Source organism: Mus caroli, chromosome 10, assembly GCF_900094665.2.
Source record: "Mus caroli chromosome 10, CAROLI_EIJ_v1.1, whole genome shotgun sequence".
Lineage (NCBI taxonomy): Eukaryota > Metazoa > Chordata > Mammalia > Rodentia > Muridae > Mus > Mus caroli.
The window spans coordinates 38,665,583-38,674,599 of NC_034579.1; the positions used below are offsets into that span (position 1 = coordinate 38,665,583).

General features: G+C 41.9%; 1 protein-coding gene across 2 annotated transcripts in view; it reads left to right on the plus strand.

The window, feature by feature from the left end:
* The window catches only part of Pdss2 (decaprenyl diphosphate synthase subunit 2), a 215,006-nt gene that overhangs the window by 23,926 nt on the left and 182,063 nt on the right, over positions 1 to 9,017 (plus strand). The window lies entirely within an intron of this gene.

Below are 9,017 nucleotides of genomic sequence, written 5' to 3' on the forward strand. Positions count from 1 at the left end.
CTTTTTTAAACCACCAGGTTTTATCTTGAAATGCTACTGTGTTAGTTTCTTTATGATTGTTCCATTCCTTCTACACTCAGGTATGTGCTGGATATCCAGCTTTTTTCTGTCCTTTGTGAGTTAGTCATGCCCATAGCACATTGCTAATAGGCTACAAAGTGTGAAAACTTGTGGTCTAATTATTTAGTGCTGGAAAAAGTTGTCTTGAAGAACTGGAGAAGAAATCTAGCGGTTTCTGCCCAGGCCTGAGCCGTCTCTTATGCTCTCCCAGGACAATTATTTCCCATTCTGTAGTGTTGTGTATTCATGCAGATAATTGAGAATTATAGGAAGCATCTCAGTCCTCAGTAAACAGACAGAATGCACTTTAATTACACTCTAATTTATTACCCCATGAAAGTACCTTGCTAACAAATCAGCCCGGATATGACTTACTGGATAGCCTTTGCACTTAGAGGAGCAGTCAGACTGTAATCATAAACAACACGGACCGTTCCTCTTCTGGGTCGTTATCTATTTATTACACTCAAATGCTTCGGCTGAGTCTCGCTTCTTTCCTGTTTGTTCCCCATGCCATGGCCTGGGCTTCTGTCCTCCCTGCTGTAAGTTGGAAAACGGTATTATGTCTTGTTTTTCCCTGAAGTAAGGGTTAGGTCCAATCCTAGGAACAGTTCCGTAGGTTTGCCATAGGAATGAGATGCGTCTCCCTCAGTACTAGCAGCTAGTATCATGTGTCACGATAGTGAACTGATAGTGTGATTCGTTCCTAGCAGAGTTCTGCCAGGAACTGTAAGGAAATAAAAACATGCTTACAGTCCTCACATGCTGAGTATTCTGTTCCTTCCTTCTCTAGCCAACAAAACAGGGCATGTGCATTTGACCGCACGGTAGCCTGCCTACTCCTTTAATCTCAGTCAGCTGCCCACAGAGAATCCAGACCTGTGATTAGATGTTACTGAGTCCCGGTCTTTGGTGTTCTTTTTTATAATTCTATCACTCAAACCTGATAAACAGCCTTTGGTGTGCCACAGAGAGATTTAGAAGCTTGAATACTGTATTTTTTTCAGGTGAATTTGTAGTTTGTTAGGTGGGCATTAGAGCCAGTATGAAGGATGTGTACAGAACAGGTCACAGAACAACTTAGATAAACCAGATAAACCGTCTTCCAGACGAAGCTACAGCAAAGGGTTGCTCATTGCCTTTCCTATTTCAGACACCCTTTTCTCCTTCTCTCCAGACTCTCTCTCTCTCTCTCTCTCTCTCTCTCTATATATATATATATATATATATATATATATATATATATATTAAAGTGTGTATATATGTGTGTGTATATATATGTGTGTGTGCCTGGTGTCTACTACTGAGGTCAGAAGAGGGCATTAGATCCTATGAAACTGACATAAAAGAGGATTATGACTTTCCAGGGTAGCTGCTGGGAGCCAAACTCAGATCCCCTGCAAGAACAGCAAGTGTTCTTTACAACTGAACCATCTCTTCAGCCTCCAGACTCTTCTTCAGTGGTCAGGTCTGCTGATCCTGCTTAGTGTATTTAGCAAGCAAAGAGAATATTGATCCTAACATGAGAGTATCTCCTTAGCAGCTTTAAGGTCTTACAACCAGTGTTTTGGGTACTGTTCTGCCACACCAAAATTACCTGTAGTTGTGGGTACCTGGTAAGAACCAGAGGGGTCTGCAGCTTAAACATTTCAGTGCTATGATGTACTTGGTTTTCAGTTCTGGTCAAAGTTGCATTAAATAGAAGAGAAACTATAGGTCTGGTTTTTAGCATGTGTGGTAGTTTGAATGAGAATGGCCCCCAAAGGCCATTTGAATGTTTGGTCACCGGAGAGTGGCAGTATTTGAAAGGAGTAGGAGGTCAGGCCTTGATGGAGGAAGTATGTCCCTGGAAGTGGACTTTGAGGTTTCAAAAGCCCAAGCCAGGCCCAGTGTGTCTCTCTTCCTGCTGCCTATAAATCCAGATGTAGAACTCTCAGCTACCTCTCCAACATCTTGTGTGCCTGCATGCCACCATGTTTCCCCCCATAATGATAATGGACTAAACCTGAAACTGTAAGCAAGCCCCAGCTAAATGCTTTCTTTTATAAGAGTTTCTGTGGTCATGGTGTCTCTTCATAGCAATAGAATACTTGATTAAGAGAACATGCAAATTAGTATAGGTGAGCTTGGAGATTTTCTGCAGAATTAGACAGGAAATATTAAGTCATAGTGTAAAATCACCTTTTCAGGATCAAATACTATCTAAGACCTTACTCCCTGAATTAGGATTCTTTGATTATAGCTGATTGTGCTGGCTCATGCTTATAATCCCAGTACTGGAGAGGCTGAGACAGGAAAAGGTTGCCATTATTTTGAGGGCAGCCTGGTCTACATATTAAGTTCCAGGCCAACCTGAACTACAGCACAGCATAAGACCCTGTTTCAAATAGCAAAAAAGAAAGTAAAGATTCTTGTTATTATGATTGGCAATGGTGGCTGATACAAGAAGAATCATGAGTTCAAGGCTTTAGTGGTCTACACAGTGAGGCCCTGTCTTAAACTGCATTTTATAGTTAGGTCTATTCAAAGCCAGCCCCATTCTTCGTATATTTTCCACATTCCAACAGTCCAAGGTTTCTGGAGTCTGCAGTTCTTAGGTCCTATTCAATCCGAGTTTGGTTCTGATCACACTGCCACTGTTTGATCCCTCTGTTCCCTGGGCTCTCACTACCTCTTCATGGCTAAATCAGCTTGTTATCCCATCTTCAAAAATCAGCAGGGTTGGAAAATACCCTGAATACCTTTACTTCTTTACGGTGGGGCAGGAGGGCGGCTTTCTAAGCATCAGGTGTTGAACTGCATGCAGTTGGCAGCTGTGTTCTCGCAGAGCTCCCTGCTGTGCTCGGGAATGTATGTGTCCTTGCTGGGGCTAAGGCCAAGATGAGTCCCTTTCCCAAGCTCAGGCCTCATTTGCTTAGAGAACATTGACTTTTTTGATCCTTTGGCTCCACAATTTTCGCGTTTACTTTGGGTCCTTAGTTCCTTTTATTGGAAGTATGTTCTCTCTCTCTCTCTCTCTCTCTCTCTCTCTCTCTCTGTGTGTGTGTGTGTGTGAATTATTCAAGAGCCCTCTCTGAGCATATGTTTGAGCTTTATTTTAGAAAGAATTACTGTTGTGTATGTTCTGAAACTAGAAGCATTTTGACCTTTAGGAAGCCAGTCTTAAGAATAAAGTTAAGGCCGGATACCATATATGGCTGTACTGGAATGTAAGCCCTACTTTGGCTGCTAGCCTTTTAATTTTCCTAAAATACATCCTACTGAGATTACTACTTTATCACTCACTGTTGACAGTGTCTTTTTCTTAAACAGTCCTCACACCTCTTTTCAAACTTGTAGGTGTTAAAGTATAACGCTCCAGGACATAGACTAATAGGACAGAGTAGAAATTTTACAGATAGAGTAGAAAATATGACAATGGGCTGGGGCAATACCTTGGTTGGTGAAGTGCTTGCTGGGCAAGCAGGAAGGCCTGAGCTCAGATACTTAGCCCACCCCAATCCTTATCTAAACACATGCATAAAGGCTAAGTACCATGGTGTGTGCCTGCAATCCCTGTGCTGGGTATGCACATAGGATGGTTGTAGAAAGAATCTCTTCTTAATAAACATCACCTGTCAATAAAAAAGCCTATGGCCAATGAGCTGAGGCAGGAAATAGGAGGTGGGACACTAGCAGGAAGAGAGAGGATTCTGGGAAATAATAAAAGGTAAAAGAGAGAGACATTAGGAAAGCCACAAGAGATGAGAGAGGAGACAGACCAGAAAGGTGGATACAAACAAGCAGGTAGATAAGCTCAGGAATGCTGAGGGAGACAGGAAGGAAGAAGTGGGCCAGGACTGAAGGAGAGAGAGGTAACTAACCATATGGTAGATATAGAAGAGTTTAAATAAGTTATGAGCTAGTCAGGGAATGAGCCGAGCCAAAGCTAACGGCCTAGGCATCTCATAATAAATAACTAGTGTCAGAATCATCATTCCAGGAGCAGGACTTGGAAAGGAATATGGATTTAAAAATTATTTTTATGATGACACCCTACATTGGGCTCTACCAGTGGCTAGATTTTTCTCTAAGCCTACTTTATTTAGGCTCTTAACAGCTTCAACCTCCATTCTAGTCCACTGACCATATAGATAGGGGAGAAAGAAGGTTAATAGGGGAGCTGGTTGTCGACTTGTTTAGTAGTAGTTCTTTGGGGTGAGTCCACTCTTCTGTTGTCAGGATATCAGCAGACCAGTTCAATAGTAAACACCAAATACAAAGCACCACCCCACACCATGCTGCAGAAACCACAAGGCTCCAAGAGAAGTGGCCAGAATACCACTAGAAGTTCTTTTGTTATGTTGCTCTTTATGAACTGAAGACCAGCCAAGACCAGTAAAGTGCTGCATGGCCAGTGAAGACTAATGAAGACCAGCGAAGTGTTGTATGACCTCACAATGCAGGAGTGACCTCTCACTATTCGTAGGGTTCCAAACATCATGCACTTTCCTAAGTGTCCAGTCCAGCAATACATGCCCTCTCACATTTCTGTTTCAGCAAAACATCCTCTTACAAGACATCAGATGGTCCTAGCCTGCTGGACAGCCACTGTTGCCAATTAGTGAACTCTAGGTTCAGAAAGAGACTCCATCTTAAAAACTAAGGTTAAAAATGATTGCAAAGACTCCTAATAACAACCTGTAACCCTTACAGGCATCCACACCTAACCTACTCACATGTGCCTCCCCAGACATGTACTATATATGTATATGTGTACAAAACCATTGGGACTAGAACTGGCCCTAAGCAAAGTCCAAGAAAAGTACTCTGGTGGCTAGTTTTAATTAAGCTTGAAACAACTTGGAATCACCTGCAAAGAAAGTGTTGGTCGAGAAATTATGAACTTGGTCTCTAGGTGTGTCTGTGGGGGTTGACAGTAGTTGGTGTAGGGAGACCTAGCCTGTTGTAGACAGCACTGTTCCCTAGACAGAGGGGTCCTCTGCTGGATAAGGCAGGAAAAGATGGAAAGAGGAGCACACTAGCGGCTCCATGGGAACGTTTATTCCTCTTTGCTTTTAATTTTTTTTTTAACTTTTTTTATAAAATTCTTTTTGAGATTGGGTCTTACTGATTTACTATATAGATCAGTTGACCCTGAACTCACAAAGATTCATTTGCCTCTGGCTCCCAAGTGCTGGGATTAAAAGTATGTGCTACCCTGCCCAGCTTCTCTCTGCTCTAGATTGGGGGTGTTTTCTGATGGGCCAATTGATCCTGCCTTGATTTCTCCTAAGTGATGGACTATAGCCTGTAATTGTAAGCTGGGAAAACTCTCTCTTCCCTTCAATTGCTTTTGTTCAGAATGTTTTAACAGAGCAACAGAAATCAAGCTACAACAAATGCAGGTTAACTGCATTGCACTGGTATTACAAAGGTGCACACAGTGGAGGCATAAAAGGACTAGATCTCCTGCAGTCTCATGCTGCTCAGGAGACAGTACTCAGCTTTATAGCTGTGGATCTCAGGCCCCCGTTCCAGTTCTACAGAAGAATGAAGAGCCCTGCGAAGCTCTGCTCCTATGGCAAATGGCTGTTGATCCTTATCATGGCTGGAATTCAGAACCTGAAAGGAAGAAGTTTAAATATGTATTAACCGTGAACCCATAGCATGCTATTATTAATAACCTTCTTTAGAAAAGTAATTATAAATTTCCCCAAGAAATGTTACTGAGAAGTGTTAGGTAGCTGGGGAGACCAGGAGTAATTCAATAGCTTTTCCAGGTAATTGTGAATCTTCTTTGCTCCTGTGTAGTGTGAAATCTGAAACAAAAATCAATGACCTTTTTGTACTTTATCACATAAAAGCACATTGATCTATGTGTTTTAAGTGAGTCTTTAACCAATTTGTAATTTTGTTTCATATATTGGTCATCAGGAAATACTGGCTCACTAAAGTATTTGGACTCTTTGAACATTGGCATATTTTAATATACTATCCCTAAGAACACCATACTGACCCCATTAGAAATAAATAGGTGTTGGAGAAATGGTTTGCAGTTAAGAGCACTGGATGCCACCCTAGAGGACCTGGGTTTGATTCCCAGCACCCACATGGCAGTTCACACCTGTTTGTACCACCAGATCTAGGGGACCTGATTCCTCTTCTGACCACTGGGCCTGCACACATGTGGTGCACATATACTTCCGCACATACCATACACATAAATTTAAAAAAAAAAAAAAAACCTAGAGAAATGATGGGAAACTGTCAAGGTTATAGTGTCGAACACAGGTTTTCCACAATTCTAATTCTCACTCACCAGAGAACTCAGTTTTTATCATTTGCAACAAATATTATTACTTTTAGGAAGACCATTGTATTCAACATATTAACCATTGAAGTTCAAAGGTCATAATTTGACCATTGGCTGTTCTTTCAAGTAAAAGCAATCTTTATGGAGAAAAAGGAGATAATATTAATCCAGCCTGCAAATCAAAGAGCCAGATGAGTGCTTTTCCTTGAGATAGCAACCACATTCTGGTTTTTAGCAAGAATCTTTGACACATAGTACTTACTCATTTTACAACTAAGCTCATAAAAAAAGACGTGTGCTTGTAGTCATGCGTTACTATAACTAACCACTTTTCTATTTATCAAAGATAATAAATAACAACGGTCGTCTTATTCTCTGTGCTATGAACACTTGGCATTGCAGTGGTGAGGGTAAAAAAACTCAGTATTATTATGGTTTTTATTGCATAGATCCTCAGAAAAAAATTAGGGCCACTGGGGGTCCACAGACCATGATTTGAGAACATCTGAACTAGAGGAAGGATTGACAGCCTCCCCCTTGAGACGCTGGGACACACAGCTAGAGTAGAATCTAACTGTATCTGATATCCTGCCCCATCCCAGTGCAGGTCCTGTCTTTTATCAGAGGGAAGAGCAAGTCTGCTGTGGGAAATGACATCGACTGCAGCCCTGAAGTTACATGTAGTGCTCGACATGTAATCAAACATTATGAGAAAGGAGTTTGCTTCCAGCCACAAGGGAGTAGCAGGATCCGGAATTGCCTTTTCTTAATAAGCAGCTAGGAAACTGGACAGTGTTCATGAAACAACTGTCTTCCTGTATTGGACAAAAAGCAACACAGCACTGTCATCCCACAGGGAAGGAAAACAGAAGACATAGCTCTGTGCTTATTTTGGCTTTCTGCCTAGAGGTAACTGTCAGATTAGGATGCAGGGAAGAGAAAGAAACCCTACAGCACCCAGTTAGCGCAGTGTTCGTGGGACATTGCTGAGAGCTCTGCGAGGTCCTGATGGAAAGAACATACAGGGCAGGTAAGAGTTCTAGATATCTGGGTAGTCACTTTAAGTCCTGCATATGGGTAGAGAGACATTCTGCAGACTTTGGAAATCCACACCTTTAGGTTATAGCTAAATTAGTTGTAAACAACAGCATTATAAAACTGAGTATGTAATTACAATGCTTGGGGGACCGGGCTGGAGGAATGCAGTGAGTTTCAAGGCAACTGGGCTGGGACCTTATCTCAAAAACAATAGAAAACCCCAAAGACTTTTTTTATATCTGTTCTAATTGAAATAGCACACTAAACAAATTAGTTCATGTGTAATTTAGCTGTCAAATAAAATAAAGTTCAACCCTCTTTACAAGAAGATAATAAAATGAAACATTCAGTGGTATCCTAGGCAGGTCTAGAAGGAGGAGCATACAGTGTATAACTGAACATCTAGAAAGCAGAAATGAAGGGATTAGACAGTGCTGAAGCATCTGTAGTAAGCACTGAAGTACGCTCTAGTACTCACAGGAAAACATGCACTCTGTGTAGACAGAGGAGGCCTTTACCAAGTTAAAGACCCAAGCGGAACGCACTGAGGTGAAATGTGAAGTCTGTTGATGAATTTTGTTCAGTGGGATCCCAGAAAGTTAGATACTGCAGAAGAAAAGATCAATGAACAAAAATAGTTAAAGAAAGAAAACCCTAAAATTAGACAACCCTGCCTCTGCCTCCCGAGTGCTGGGCTTAAAGGTGTGTGCCACCGCTGCCTGCCTACATTTTCACATTTGATGGGGAACATCAACTAACAAGTCCAGAGTCTCAACAAGCCCCAAGGAAAATAAAGCAAAGCAATAGGATGTTTCACAGTCAGATTGCTGAAAATGAGTGACAAAGAAAACACTCATATTCAAGGTGGACAGAACAAAAAGGCACGCAAGCACAAAGGAACATGGAGTCTTTACCAGGACGCACCTGACACTATTAAAACAAAAGCTTACAAAGGCAGCATTTTCAAAGTTGATAGAAAACCTTCTACATGATGGTACTCATTCAAATTGTCCTTCACGGGGGCTGGGGAGATGGCGCAGTGGTTAAGAGTGGTGGCTGCTATTCTAGAGGACCTGGGTTCAACTCCCAGCACCCACGAGGCAGCTCAGAATTGTCTGTAACTCCTGTTCCAGGTGATCTGAAACCCTCATTCAGAAACATGACACCAATACACACAAAATAAAAATAAATAATTATTAAAAAATGTCCATCTTGAATGGAGTTGAATACTTTCTTAGGCAAGGCTGAGAGAGGTCTATGCTCTATGTTCTTTGTGGCTATCTTGATTATCAGGTTGACTACTGAAGTACACATATAAAAAAGAATCCAATAATATTAGAAAGTGGGTTGGTTGTAATACAGTAAAAGGTGAGCACTGCAAACCCAGATGAAAATGCATGCTGAGAGGTACCCGATCCAGGTGCCAAGGAACGGCACAAGGGAGGATTGCAGAACTGGGCGTGGTAAGGCAGAGGCAGGGCATCTCTGAGGTTGAGGCCAGCCTAGCCCTCAGACAGAGTTATAGGCCAGCTGGGGTTACATGGTGAGACCCTGCAGGAAGGAAGGAAGGAAGGAAGGAAGGAAGGAAGGAAGGAAGGAAGGAAGGAAGGAAGGAAGGAAGGAA